This window comes from Budorcas taxicolor, chromosome 22 (genome assembly GCF_023091745.1).
Source record: "Budorcas taxicolor isolate Tak-1 chromosome 22, Takin1.1, whole genome shotgun sequence".
NCBI classification, from domain to species: domain Eukaryota; kingdom Metazoa; phylum Chordata; class Mammalia; order Artiodactyla; family Bovidae; genus Budorcas; species Budorcas taxicolor.
This window is the reverse complement of record NC_068931.1, coordinates 28,488,789-28,505,185: the sequence shown is the minus strand read 5'-3', so window position 1 is coordinate 28,505,185 and position 16,397 is coordinate 28,488,789.

Here is a 16,397-nt window from a genome sequence, read left to right as displayed (position 1 = left end):
CATCAATTCTTTGGTGCTTAGCTTTCTTTAGAGGATAGCTCTCACATTTATACATGACTACTGGAAAAACCATAGCCTTGACTAGACAAACCTTTGGTGACAAAGTAATGTCTCTGCTTTTTAATATGCTGTGTAGGTTGGTCATAACTTTCCTTCCAAGGAGCAAGCATCTTTTAATTTCATGGCTGCAGTCACCATATGCAGTGATTTTGGAGCCTCCAAAAATAAAGTCAGCCACTGTTTCCATTGTTTCCCCATCTATCTGCCATGAAGTGATGGGACCGGATGCCATGATCTTAGTTTTCTGAGTGTTGAGCTTTAAGCCAACTATTTCACTCCCTTCTTTCACTTTCATCAAGAGGCTCTTTAGTTCTTTTTCACTTTCTGCCTTAAGGATGGTGTCATCTGCATATCTGAGGTTATTGATATCTCTCCCTGCAATCTTGATTCCAGCTTGTGCTTCATCCAGCCCATCATTTCTCATGACGTGCTCTGCATAAAAGTTAAATAAGCAGGGTGACAATATACAGCCTTGATGTACTCCTTTTCCTATTTGGAACCAGTCTGTTGTTCCATGTCCAGTTCTAACTGTTGCTTCCTGCTTGCAGAGTTCTCAAGATGCAGCTCAAGTGGTCTGCTATTCCCATATCTTTCAGAATTTGCCACAGTTTATTGTGGTCCACACAGTCAAAGGCTTTGGCATAGTCAATTAAGCAGAAATAGATGTTTTTCTGGAACTCTCTTGCTTTTTCGACTATCCAGCGGATGTTGGCAATTTGATCTCTGGTTCATCTGCCTTTTCTAAAACCAAATTGAACATCTGGTATTTCACAGTTCATGTATTGCTGAAGCCTGACTTGAAGAATTTTGAGCATTACTTTACTAGCATGTGAAATGAGTGCAGTTGTGCAGTAGTATGAACAGGGATTTCTTTGGAAGGAATGATGCTAAAGCTGAAACTCCTGTGCTTTGGCCACCTTATGCGAAGAGTTGACTCATTAGAAAAGATTTTGATGCTGGAAGGGGTTGGGGGCAGGAGGAGAAGGGGACGACAGAGGATGAGATGGCTGGATGGCATCACTGACTCGATGGACGTGAATCTGAGTGAACTCCAGGAGTTGGTGATGGACAGGGAGGCCTGGCATGCTGCGATTCATGGGGTTGCAAAGTGTCGGATACGACTGAGCGACTGAACTGAACTGAACTGATGTGCATTCTTTGGCATTGCCTTTCTTTGGGATTGGAATGAAATCTGACCTATTTCCAGTCCTGTGGCCACTGCTGAGTTTTCCAAATTTGCTGACATATTGAGTGCAGCCCTTTCACAGCATCATCTTTTAGGGTTTGAAATAGCTCAACTGGAATTCCATCACCTCCACTAGTTTTGTTCATAGTGATGCTTCCTAAGACCCACTTGACTTCACATTCCAGGATGTCTGGCTCTAGGTGAGCGATCACACCATCGTGATTATCTGGTTCATGAAGATCTTTTTTGTACAGTTCTTCTGTGTATTCTAGCCACCTCTTTCTAATATCTTCTGCTTCTGTTAGGTCCATACCATTTCTGTCCTTTATCAAACCCATCTTAGCATGAAATGTTCCCTTGGTATCTCTAATTTTCTTGAAGAGATCTCCAGTCTTTCCCATTCTATTATTTTCCTCTATTTCTTTGTACTGATCACTGAGGAAGGCTTTCTTGTTTCTGCTCTCTATTCTTTGGAACTCTGCATTCAAATGGTTATATCTTTCCTTTTCTCCTTTGTTTTTGGCATCTCTTCTTTTTGCAGCTCTTTGTAAGGCCTCTTCAGATAGCCATTTTGCATTTTTGCATTTCTTTTTCTTGGGGATCCCTGTCCACTGTATAATGTCACAAAACCTGTCCATATTTCATCAGGCACTCTATCAGATCTCTTCACTTAAATCTATTTCTCACTTCTATTGTATAATTATAAGGGATTGAATTTATGTCATACCTGAATGGTCTAGTGGTTTTCCCCAATTTCTTCAATTTAAATCTGAAATTGACAATAAGGAGTTCCTGATCTGATCCACAGTCAGCCACATGTTTTTGCTGACTATATAGAGCTTCTCCATCTTTGGCTGCAAAGAATATAATCAATCTGATTTTAGTGTTGACCATCTGGTGATGTCCTTGTGTAGAGGCTTCTCTTGTGTTGTTGGAAGAGGGTCTTTGTTATGACCAATGTGTTCTCTTGGCAAAACTCTATTAGCCTTTGCCTTGCTTCATTTCATACTCCAAGGCCAAATTTGCCTGTTACTCCAGGTGTTTCTTGACTTCCTACTTTTGCATTCCAGTCCCCTATAATGAAAAGGACATCTTTTTGGGGTGTTAGTTCTAAAAGGTCTTGTAGGTCTTCATAGAACCATTCACCTTCAGCTTCTTCAGTGTTACTAGTCAGGGCATAGACTTGGATTACTGTGCTATTGAAAGATTTTCCTTGGAGACGAACAGAGATTATTCTGTCATTTTTGAGATTGCATCCACCTACTGCATTTTGGACTCTTTCATTGACTATGATGGCTACTCCATTTCTTCTAAGGGTTTCCTACCCACGGCAGTAGATATAATGGTCATCTGAGTTAAATTCATCCATTCCAGTCCATCTTAGTTTACTTATTCCTAGAATGTTGATGTTCACTCTTGCCACCTCCTTTTGACCACTCCCAATTTGCTGTGATTCACGGACCTAACATTCCAGGTTCCTATGCAATATTGCTCTTAACCACATCGGACCTTGCTTCTGTCTCCAGTCACAGCCACAACTGGGTGTTGTTGCTTTGGCTCCGTCTCTTCCTTCTTTCTGGAGTTAGTTCTCTACTGATCTCCAGTAGTATATTAGGCACTTACCAACCTGGGGAGTTCATCTTTCAGTTCCTATCTTTTTGTCTTTTCATACTCATACTGTTGATGGGGTTCTCAAGGCAATAATATTGAAGTGGTTTGCCATTCTCTTCTTCAGTGGACCACATTTTGTCAGAACTCTTTACCATGACCCGTCCATCTTGGGCAGTGCTGGAGCAGCGAGCAGTGGCTGAGTGGCCCTGGTGTGGCCAAAAAGAGATACTGCATGTCCAAGGTCAGGAGCAGTGGCTGCACTTTGCTGGAGCAGCTGTGAAGAGATACCCCACATCCAAGGTAAGAGAAACCCCAGTAAGACAGTAGGCTCTGAGAGGGGGTATCAGAGGGCAGACAGGCTGAAACCACAATCACAGAAAACTAGCCAATCTGATCACATGGGCCACAGCCTTGTCTAACTCAATGAAAATGGACTATACAGTTCACAGAAATCTCCAGGCAAGAATACTGGAGTGAGTAGCTGTTCCCTTCTCCAGGGGATCTTCGCAACCCAGAGATCACACACAGGTTTCCTGCATTGCAGGCGGGTTATTTATAGTCTGAGCCACCAGGGCCATCATTAAAATAAGTCTGCAAATAATAAATGCTGGAGAGCATATGGAGAAAAAAGAATCCTCCTACACTGTTTGTGGGAATGTAAATTGGTACAGCCACTATGAACAGGATGGAGGCTCCTTAAAAACCTAAAAATAGTTCATGTATGATCTAGTAATCCCAGTCCTGGACAAACATCCAGAGAAAAACATGGTTTGAAAAGATTTCATGTATCTTGATGTTCATCGTGTCACTGTTTACAATGGCCAAGGCAAAGAAGCAACTTAAATGTCCACTGACAGATGAATGGATAAAGACGATATGGTACATACAAACAACGGAATATTACTCAGTCACAAAAAAGAATAAAATAGTGACACTAGTAGCACCATGGATGCACTTAAAGATAATCACATTAAGTGAAGCAAGACAAAGACAAATATCATATATCTCTTACATGTGGAATAAAAAGAATGATACAAATGAACTTATTTATAAAACGGAAATAGACTCACAGACATAGAAAACAAATTTATGGTTACCAAGGGGTTGGAGAAGGAAATGGCAACCCACTCCAGTGTTCTTGCCTGGAAACTCCCACGGACAGAGGACCTGGTGGGCTACAGTCCATGGGGTCGCAAAGAGTGGACACAACTGAGTGACTAACACACATACAAGGGAAATAGCAGGGTTGAAGCGGAGATAAATTAGGAGTTTGGGATTAACAGATACACACTACCATGCATAAAATAAGCAACAAGGACCTACTGCGTAGCACAGGGAACTATATTCAATGTTCTGTAATAACCTATAATGGAAAAGAAGCTGAAAAAAATATGCATGTACACACACACATATATTTATACACACACACACACACACACATACATGAATCACTTTGGTGAAACTAACAAAATGTTGTAAATTAACTCTGCCTCAAAAAAAATGGTTAAAATGTACAAAAGTCATTTAAATATTTAGAATAGGAGTATTTGTTACAAGTGTGTGTGAAGATATTATACTATTCTCTATCCTTAACGTTCAATATGCTTAATGTTCTCTGTTCAATATGGTTTACCAGAAAATTACTCAGCATTTTCATATATGGAACATCTATCTTTAAATACACACTTGATTCAATGCTATCATAGTGGGTTTTTTTGGCAAAACACACTGTTTTTCATGATTAAAAAAACCCAAATTCTGGTTATAGCGAAATCATTTTTGTTTTCTTTGCTTTGTGCTGAAGTCTATGATGATCCTTTAGATAAATGCTTTCTGTTAAAATGGCAGTTTTGTGTCCCCATTGTGAAAACTGCTTTGAAACAGAAATGAATTCAATTTTACTTCTTTGAAACGTGAGAGGATTATTTTTGTACTTCTCCCACTTGATATTCTCTGCTAGTTCATTGGTTTTTGTTTGTTTGTTTGTTTGTTTTTTGATGTCTCAAATATGCTTTTGCACAATTTAGTGTTCAGACATAATTCTTTATAAAGCAAGTTCTCTCTCCCACCTCTCCATTACGGGGTTGCTGCTACTGCTGCTAAGTCACTTCAGTCGTGTCCGACTCTGTGCAACCCCATAGATGGCAGCCCACCAGGCTCCCCCATCCCTGGGATTCTCTAGGCAAGAATACTGGAGTGGGTTGCCATTTCCTTCTCCAATGCAGGAAAGTGAAAAGTCAAAGTGAAGTCATTCAGTCATGTCTGACTCTTAGCGACCCCATGGACTGCAGCCTACCAGGCTCCTCCATCCACGGGGTTTTCCAGGCAAGAACACTGGAGTGGGGTGCCATTGCCTTCATTTGTTTTAATCATGTACATTCATGGAGCACTTTCAATAAACAAGTTGCAGGTAATGTACTTTCAAAGACTAAATACAATAGGATTTTATTAACTATAACTGAAAACTAATTATAATTTATTAATTTTGTGAGCTATAGCTCATGTAGCTAATTGATAAGAAGTCTCATGAGACAGCAGTACCATTTTTTATTTGTAATACTGTTAGACAAAACCATGTTTTCCATAATAGAAGATGAAATAGAACTGATATCTTGCTTGCTGTAATAAACTAGGAAATTAAAAGAAGTTCTCAATCCTATAGGAGAAAGAGAAGAATCAAATATTTTAACACTTGCAACCTTACCCTTTTTGTCTCCCAAATACCAATTTGCTGATTTGGGTTCTGTCACTCTGTTTTTGATAACTACAGAGCCATCAAACACAAAGCTAGGAGGGATAATAAAAAATACTGGAATGATGATTCTCTTCTCTTTGATTAACTATGTATAGTATATATTACCAGTTATACATTTACAAGGATGGGTCACTGAAAGACTCTGTAGTAAATAATTTTTCATTATAACAAAATTATTAATAGCAAAGTCAATTATGTTATGAGGGTCTAGTTGACTCATTGGAAAAGACCCTGATGCTGGGAGGGATCGCGGGCAGGAGGAGAAGGGAACGACGACAGAGGATGAGATGGCTGGATGGCATCACTGACTTGATGGACATGAGTTTGGGTAAACTCCGGAAGTTGGTGATGGACAGGGAGGCCTGGCATGCCGCGATTCATGGGGTCGCAAAGAGTCAGACATGACTAACCGACTGAACTGAACTGAACTGATGACACAAATTTAGCTTATAATAAACTGTTTCTAGTAACACTCATTAGATGGATTTTTAGACAGTGTATGAAATTGTATTGTCATTAATCTGATTTAAATGATAAATAGTTTTTATCTGGTAGCTCAGCTGGTAAAGAATCTGCCTGTAATGCAGGAGATTGTGGTTCGATTCATGGGTCAGATAGATCCATGGATAGGCTACCCACTCCAGTATTCTTGGGCTTGCCTGGGGGCTTAGCTGGTAAAGAATCTGCCTGGAATGTGGGATACCTGGTTTTGATCCCTGGGTTGGGAAGATCCCTGGAGAAGGGAAAGACTACCCACTCCAGTATTCTGGCCTGGAGAATTCCATGGACTACAGTCCATGGGATCACAAAGTGACTTTCACTTTCACTTTTTATCTAATATTGTTTATTGGGAGGTAATTATCTTTATCACTTTAATTCATATTCTTTAAAGGCCATCCCTTTTTGTTAAATTAGCTTTTTATTTTGAGGTAATTATAGATTCTATGAGCCAAAGAGATTTCATGTATCCTTTATCAAGTTGCTTCCAAGGGTAATTCCTAACAAAACTTCAGTACAGGAACTTCCCTGGTGGTCCAGTGGTTAACACCTCACCTTCCAATGCAGGTTCAATTCCTGATTAGGGAGCTAAGATTTCACATGACTTGAAACCAAAAAACCAAAACATAAAACAGAAGCAATATTGTAACAAATTCAATAAAGACTTTAAAAATGGTCCACATCAAAAATCTTTATGACTCAGTGGAGGGGGACCCTGGAGTGTGGAGAGGTCCTTAAGATGGTGGTGGGTTTGGCCTGGAGGGAGGAGGGGACCTTCGAGGGAGAAGAGGGCCCTGGAGGGCAGAGGGGCTCAGCCATAAAAAGGAATGCACTTGAGTCAGTTCTAGTGAGGTGGATGAATCTAGAGCCTGTTACAGAGAGTGAAGTCAGAAAGAGGAAAACAATTATTATATATATATTAATGCACATATACGGAATCTAGAAAAATGATACTGATGAACCTATTTTACAGGGCAGTATAGAGATGCAGATGTAGAGAAGAGATTTTGGACATAGCCAGGGAAGGAGAGGGTGGGATGAGCTGAGAGAGTAGCACTGAAACATATACATTACCATATGTAAAATAGGCTATTGAGAAGTTGCTGTACCACACAGGGAGCTCAGCTTGGCGCTCTGTGGCAGCCTGGAGGGGTGAGATGGGGTGGGTGGTGGGGGTGAGGTTCAAAAGGGAGGGGACATGTGTATACTTATGGCTCATTCACATTGTTGTATGGCAGAAGCCAGCACAATATTGTAAAGCAATTTTCCTCCAATTAAAAATAAATTAAAAAAAAATCTTTTTAAAAAAAGAAAGAAAAAAAACTTTAGCATTAATACAATATCACAGACAGATACTGACACTGGTACAGTCAAGATACACAACATTTCCATTGCTACCAAGATTCCTCTTGTTACCCTCTCATAACCACAATCACCCCTTAGTCTTAACCATTGGCAATCACTAATCAACTCTCCCTCTCTCTAAATCTGTCATTTCCAAAATGTTAATGGAATCCTACATTGTGAGATACTTTTGGGAATGGCTTTTTTCACTCAGCATAATTTGTTACAGATTTATCAAGGTTGTTGCATTAACATAAGTTTTCATTTTTCTGGGATAAATGCCCAACATTGTAATTGCTGGCTTATATGATAGTTGCATGTTTATTAATTGTTAAGCCATTGCCAATGTGTTTTTTTAGACTGACTCTACCATTTTATATCACCATCAGTAATGTATGAGCGTTACACTTTCTCCTCATTCCCATCAGTGTTTGCTGTTGCTACACTCATTTAAAAAAAAAATAATTTGAATAGGTGTGTAATCATATCATATTGTGGTTTTAATTTGCATTTATGGATGTGAGAGATGGACTGTGAAGAAAGCTGAGCACCGAAGAATTGATGCTTTTGAACTGTGGTGTTGGAGAAGACTCTTGAGAGTCCGTTGGACTGCAAGGAGATCCAACCAGTCCATTCTGAAGGAGATCAGCCCTGGGATTTCTTTGGAAGGAATGATGGTAAAGCTGAAACTCCAGTACTTTGGCCACCTCATGCGAAGAGTTGACTCATTGGGAAAGACTCAGGAGGAGAAGGGGACGACAGGGGATGAGATGGCTGGATGGCATCACGGACTCGATGGATGTGAATCTGAGTGAACTCTGGGAGTTGGTGATGGACAGTGAGGCCTGGTGTGCTGCGATTCATGGGGTCACAAAAAGTCGGACACGACTGAGCGACTGAACTGAACTGAACTGAACTGGATGGCTAGCACTGAAGAACTGATGCTTTTGAACTGTGGTGTTAAAGACTCTTGAGAGTCCCTTGGACTGCAAGGAGATCCAACCCGTCCACCCTAAAGGAGACCAGACCTGGGTGTTCATCGAAAGGACTGATGCTGAAGCTGAAACTCCAATACTTTGGCCACCTGATGCAAAGAGTTGACTCATTGGAAAAGACTCTGAGGCTGGGAGGGATTGGGGGCAGGAGGAGAAGAGGACGACAGAGGATGAGACGGCTGGATGGCATCACTGACTCGATGGACGTGAGTCGGAGTGAACTCTGGGAGTTGGTGATGGACAGGGAGGCCTGGCATGCTGCGATTCATGGGGTCGCAAAGAGTCGGACACGACTGAGTGACTGAACTAAACTTAACTGAATGGCTAGTGATGTTAAACATCTTTTCATATGCTTACTTGCCAACTATATATCCTCTTCAGTGAAATATCTCTAATGTTTTTTGTCCTGTATCTAATTTGATTATGTTTTAATGTTGAGTTGTGAGCATTCTTTATATATTCTAGAGACTAGTCCTATGTTGGATATGTGTTTTTTGCAGATAATATCTTCTCCCCCTCTGTAGCTTGTTCTTCCATTCTCTTTACAGGGTGTTTTATGGAACAAAGGTTTTTAATTTTTATGAAATCCTATTTATCATTTTTAACTTTCATGGGTCATGAAAGTTTGTTGTCAAGTTTGAGATTTTTTTGCCTACCCCTAGAGCTCAATTATTTCCCACTATGTTCTCTCTACAAATTTTATAGACTTATGAGGTATATCTTAATTTTTGTTTGTTTTCATTTTAAGTTTTGCTTTAGAGATTTCAATATCTCAATACCATTTATCCTTTCTCCATTGAGTAAATTTTGCACTTTTGTTAAAAATAGATTGAGCATATTTCTGTCTTAAATTTGAGTTGTCTTTTCTGCCCTGTGGATTTGCATCTATCCCTAAGGCTTCCCAGATGGTTCAGCAGTACAGAATCTGCCTACCATGCAGGAGACATAGAAGATGAGGGTTCAATCCCTGGGTTGGGAAGCTCTTCTGGAGTGGAAATGGCAACCCCTCCGATACTCTTGGTTGGGAAATCCTATGGACAGAAGAGTCTGGTGGGCTTCAGTCCATTGGCTGGCAAGTAGTCAGACATGACTGAACAACTGAGTATGCACCAATACCCCACATAGTCTTGAATATTGTAGTTCCGTAATAAATTTTGAGAGTAGGTAAGTTTTTCCTTATATTGTTATTTTTCAAAATTGTTTTAGCTTTTCCAGTTCATGTGCCTTTTCACATAAATTTTAAAAAATCTTGTCTATATTTATAAACAGTATTGCTTGGATTTTGATAGTTTTGTGAAAATATCCATTTGTGGAGAACTGGCATCTTTACTGAATTAGTAACCAATCCTTGAAAACACAACGTCTCCATTTATTTAAAAATCTTTAATTTACTTCATCAATATTTTGTAATTTTTAGCATATGTCCTATATGTGATTTGTTGGATCAACATTTATTCATCTCTTTTTAAAAGAAATTATAAATGGTGTTATATTTTAATTTTAGTGTTCCTTTGTTTATTACTGGTATATAAATAGCAAAATTGATTTTCATGTTGACCTTGTATCCTGCAACATTTCTGAACATAGTTATTATTTCTAAGAATTTTTTTCCTTAGGTGTCTTAGAAATTCCTACATAGAAAATAATACGTGAAATCAGGACTTTTCCTGATCTGTAATTCTTTTATTTACTTTTGTTGTCTTTGTAAGAAAAGACAAGAATATACTATATTGAATAACATTAATATATTAAATAACATTAATGAGAGTAGACATCCTTGCATTATTCCTGTTCTTAGAGGAAAAGGAGGCAGTATTTCTTCCTTAAACATTTGCTAGTCTTCTCCATTGAAACCATCTGGGCTTGGTTGTCTACCCCCCTACCCGCCCCCCCCCCCCCCCCCACACCCAGAGGTTTTACTTTATGAATTCTATCTTCTTTATAGTTGCTGATCTATTCAAATTATCTATTTTATATTGGGTGGGTGTCAGTTGTTTGTGTCTTCAAGAAATTAATCTAGTTTGTCTAAGTGGCCTGAAGTATATGTGTAGAATTGTCCATAAAATTGCCTTATTTGCTTTTTGATGTCTGTAGAAGCTAGAGATGATATGCCTTGTTTCACAGTATTGGTAATTTTTTGATATCTTCTTTGAAGATCCTTTTGGTTCTTGAAATGACAAGTGACTTTCTATTAAAGTCTGAATATTTGCAGTAATATGTAATTAAAATTGATTTTATTTAAATCTTTTATTTTATTTAGCTTTCTGTTACTTCATTCTTTCAGAGGAAGGCTGTGGGGACATTTCCACCTCATGGCATTTGGATTAGAGTGCAAATGCAGAATCCCTAGTTGGTCTTTATCAACATCAGAGACTGGGTGTTCTCCCTATTCGTAGTAGATAGAGGTTGGAGTTCTTGTTTCCCACTGACTCACTGTGGTCCAAACCCCAGACTGAGAAGGGTTCGAGTACCTTGCTCCTGCTCCCCGCATAGTTTCCATGGACACCATTGGGGGTGTAGCCTCTTTACCAGTGGCCAGTGGAGAATGTCTGACTCTCTATAGAGGACATCATGTGTAAGGTAAAAATGAAATGATAATGTAACATGACAATCATCTACCAGAAAAGACTGTATTAAAATAACAATGCAATTTCCAAAGTAATCTTTTTTATTGGAGGATTCAACTGCATACTACATGAAACTTATTAGATTTTAAAATATACTTAAGAAAATTTAGAAGAAAGAGGAAATAGATACTTTTTTTTAACAGAGCAACAAGAAAATGAACAAACAGATCCAAGAGGAAAAATGGAAAATGGGCTATTCATTAATATAATTTCCATAGAAGAAGGGGATATTAGAGTATATAGGAAAGAATCAATAATCAACAAATAATAATCATCACAATTTAAAAGTTTAAAGATTTAAAGAAAAGGTTGAAATTTTGTACTCTAGATTTCACAAAGAACTAAAAAATAATTATAAAAATCAGTAAAAGTTCTGAACTTTAAAATTATCAAAAAATATGTTAAGAAAAGAAAAATACAGGGTTGGAAATAAAAGAAGGGAATTAAGTTACTATTCATTATAGACAGTATGGTTTCTATTTAGAGACTTCAAGAGAATTAACTAAAAATACTTCAAATAATGATGACCAGTAAAAAAGCCAGTCTCAAAATACATCAAACATTATATATTATTCATATAATAATGACAAAAAGTTGTTCAACTCTTACTGTGCCCAGGACTTTTTAAAATACTCTACATGAACAGCTCACAGCAGCATTATGAAGTAGGTATTATTCTCAATTTACAGATGAGGAAAGTGAGGCATAGAGAAAATAAGTTAACATTTCCAAAGGTTATATACCTGGTAAGTGGTACATAAATAGTCCGTAAATTTTTTTTTTTTCTCCTAAGAAACAAGATTAAAATCTACAAGGATTCTGACTCTTATTAACATAAAATATGTTTTATTGAAAAGATGGTATCAATCAAGAAATTATGAATTGAGAGGAAGCACAGAAACTCACTCATCGTGACACAAGGGACTCAGCTCCCTAGGAAAGGTCTTCAGATTCTTCCAGTTTCACCGCATGAGTGTCATTCACGAAGTCTGTAAGGTCTGTAAGGGAGAGGGGTTGAGGCTAGCTTGGATCACATGCTCTTGGGCTCATGGGTGGGAGGGAAAAGCAAGATACAAGCCTATCAGTTAAAAAACTCACTGCAAATACATGGAGTTGGAGGAGCAGGGTTCTGGAAGGGAAAGGGTAAAAGGACATATATTAAATGTACATTTGAGACCTAGACTCTAGGGACGAAAGCTACAGGAGTTAGGCAGCAGCAGGCAGTGTAAATTCACTACCACAATAACGAAGGCATTGATTTCTTGCTGGAACCTGAACATATTATCTGCTTTAAAGATTACTTGAGGGCACACTGAAGTAGTCTTATGTTGGTAACTTTCTATCTAGGATTCATTTTAAGTGGCTTTTACACTTTCTATCTTGAACCAAATCAAAGAGATGGCCCTGAATAGAAGTGTACTCCAGAGAGTTTGAGGGATCCAAATATTGTTTCTCACTCAGTCAAACAAGGGACTTTCGAGGGTGTACTTCTTAAAGTCCCATTGGTCACGGCATAGGAGTTTAAAGGTCTTGAAAAGGGCTGAATGCTTAATTAAATTGTTGTTAGATTAGTGTCACCTGTTTTAATAGTGTCAGCATGCCTTTTATTTGAATTACTTGGGTATTTATAATGCCTTAGGAAAGATCTGGAATTTAAAAATAAGCCTCCAAATAAATGTTTTGTGGAAAGCAGGATTTCTCAACCATCACACTATTGACATTTGGGGATAGATAATTCATTGCTCGGTGTACAGAGTCTGTCCTCTGTTTTGGGGGTGTATACTAAAATCCCTGGCCTCTATTCATTAAATGCTCCTAGTATCCTACCATCTGTGACAATTAAAAAAAAAATCTGTAGATGTTGCCAAATATCTCCACTGTGTTGGAGGAGCAGGGGGAGGAATTGCACAAAAAGTCCTTGGTTGAGAACAACTATTATAGACAAAAGGGGGAATTCTGGACACCAGGGTTACCAGAACCTAAAATATACACTCAGAGTATCACCAGATAAGGTTAAAAGGAAGTTCTACCCACCTAAAAAGGGTTAACCTCACTGTTCTATAAGAACTTGACATGCACACAGTTTTTGTTTTGAAATTTTTATTGGAGTATATCTGCTTTCCAATGTTCCATTTTCAACACTGTGTAATTGTGTAATTTTTACATTATAGCAAAGTGAATCAACCGTCCATATACACATACCCCCCCTTTTTTTTTAAAAAAAATTTCCTTCCCATTTAGATCACCACAGAGCACTGAGTAGAGTTCCTTGTGCTATATAGTATCTTCTCATTAGTTTTCTATCTCATGCATAGTAGTGTATGTATGTCAATCCCAATCCCCCAGTTCATCCCTTCCCTCCCTCCCCTCTTGGCAAACCATCCTAGGAAGGGAGTCTCAACTGTGGATGCACAATTAGAATCATCAGTGAGTTTTTTTTTTTTTTAATTAATAATGCTTAAATCACAATCTAGAAATCTAAAAAACTATATCAGAAATTTTGGTGATGGATCCAGACGTTTTTACTTTTGAGATAGTCTCTAAAGGATTCTAAATAGATAACAATCTAATATGTACTAGTATAAAGTAATTGTCCTTAAAAGCCCACCAGAATCAAGCCACGGAAGATGTGCAGGGGCTTACCATACCTGGATTCCAGTCTGATTATTCACATGGCCACAGGAATTGTATGCTGAACCAAAGATACAGGGACAAAGTGCTTCAGGGAACTGCTCCAAGTATTAATGGCACCTGAAATCTGTATCCCAACTAAATGATTAGTCAAAAAAACTGAATAAAGGAAACTATAGATTAAGGTATTTTCTGATAAACTGGGAGTCAAAATGCCAGTATAATTCTATATGGGTCCAGGCATTGCACTAATTTATTAGAAAGCTAGATAACCCATTTTAGCATCAGAGAAGAAATCCCTGGGCAATTTTCAGTTAACTGTTGGTATACAGTGCTACACTAACTGTCCTGGATTGATCAGCAGGCCTGATTCATTGCACATCTGTATCTAGCTTATAGATCTAACTCCATGAGATGCTTTGAATCCATTCTGATCCCAGTAGAACTTAAACAATCAAGAGAACACAGTAACTTTCTCCAAAGACATACAAATGGTCAACAAACACATGAAAAGATGCTCATCACTAATTCACAGAGAAATGCAAATCAAAACCACAATTAAGTAGCACATCTTACCAGACAGAATGGCCGTCATCAAAAAACCTACAAACAATAAATGCCAGGTGATAGTGTGAAGAAAAGGGAGAGCTCATGCACTATTGGTGGGAGTAATGAGAAATGGACACTGGTGAAGATGGCAATGAATAAATGTGGTTTTAGATCAGATGCCAGAGAAGGCCACTCTGATAAGTTGACAGCTAAGCTGAGAGCTGAATGAAGTGAGGGAGCAAGCACTTTGGATGCCATTTCCTGGGCTAAAATTGTTTAAAAACATATAACACAAAATAATCAATTTAGTGGTGGTTTTCCATCAACAAAGCTTAAGACATGGACAACTATTTTAGTAAATGTAGGGTCACAGCATCAGTAGCCACCTGTCACCATCAGTCACCAATGACAAGCGGTCTCTGAGTTGCACCAGAGTGAGGATACCGACACAGATCTGATGTTCGATTTGGAAAGCATGTTTATGAACCTATTGCAAGAAACCAGCAACAGTATGCTGTAGGGAATTAACATCTTAGTACATGCTTAATAAAACTGTTGTTTTAGTCACTAAGTCGTGTCCAGCTCTTTTGCGATCCCATGGACCGTAGCCCATCAGGCTCCTCTGTCCATGGGATTTCCCAGGAAAGAATACTGGAGTGGGTTGCCATTTCCTTCCCTAGGGGATCTTCCCCACCTAGGGACTGAACCCGAGTCTTCTGCCACTGCAGGCAAATTCTTTACCCCTGAGTCATCTTTTCACTGTAAAGTTGTAGGTGTAATTTTATTATAATTTAATGTTTATAAACCTTAACTTTTTCTAAAAAAATTTAGAAGCATGAAAGGGGCTATTGATTCTATTCAGCTCACTTAGAAGAACATTACAGATTTGACCTTAAGAAAATAGAAAACAACATAACTACATTTTATGATTACCAAAGGAATGAAGGATGAAGTCAAATAAAACTGTTCATAGTATCTCATAAAATGAGTAACATTTTGAATTAAATTGTGAGTAGTGAGCTGAATATCAATGCAATTTATTACCAATGTAGGAGCTAAAATTTTAACAATTACAGTACTTTTCCACTGATTGCCTTATTGACTGCTAAAGCTCTCAAAGCATCCTGTTGGGGGGAAAAAAAGAAATAAAGGTTTGCGCATCTAATTATACTCATCTTCAATATGAACACCCTCAAGTAGTTAGAGCACCTTTTAAAAAATTCAGTCACCTCTTAGGGAAAACTAGATTTTTGTGTAAAATTTTAAATTATTTTTGTTTCTTTAATATTATACATGCTAAAAAGTGTTAGTCACTCAGTTGTGTCTGACTCTTGGCAATCTCATGGTGGACTGTAGCCTGCCAGACTCCTCTGTCCATGGAGTTCTCCTTGAAAGAATACTGAAGTGGGTACCAATTCTCTTCTTCAGGGCATCTTCCTGACCCAGGGATTGAACCTGGGTCTCCTGCTTTGCAGGCTGATTCTTTACCATCTGAGCCACAGCTATAAAAATATTCTAAACACAAAAGGATAAGTTACATATGGCAAGATTGAAGGATTGTTGGAAACTTTGGCTATTTACCAAAAAACGTAGTTTTGTTTTATTTCAAGAGTTATATTAGAATAGCCTAATTATTATGAAACCTTTATTTAGTCCCACTACAATTTCCTTTGTTAAAATTTGAGATTGTTTTTATCCTTACTAATTTATTACTGAGTGAAATAACATCCTTGGGAATAAATGGAAATCTTTATTTTTCTAATAATATCATTTTTTGTGAGTCAATTATTTAGAATGTTATGAACAGATGGTTTAATGAGAGAACTGAAGTAAATAGATTCATGCTAGTCCTGTATCACTGACAATATATCACTTCACAGATCTAAAGAGACTCCTTGAATTTTGACTTAAGAAATAGAAATCACAGGCTGCTGAAATAGTTATCTTATATTTGAAAATGCCCAGATTGCATGTGCTACTGCTGATATGTGTCCTCTCTTCAGATTTCACTCCAGTCATATCTGAGTTAAAATAGGACAAAGAGAAATTTAAACTTCTATCCATGAATTATTGTCAGAATCTATAATATTCCTCTGTCTGTGTGTGCTCCGCTGTGTCCTACTCTTTGCGACCCCATGAAC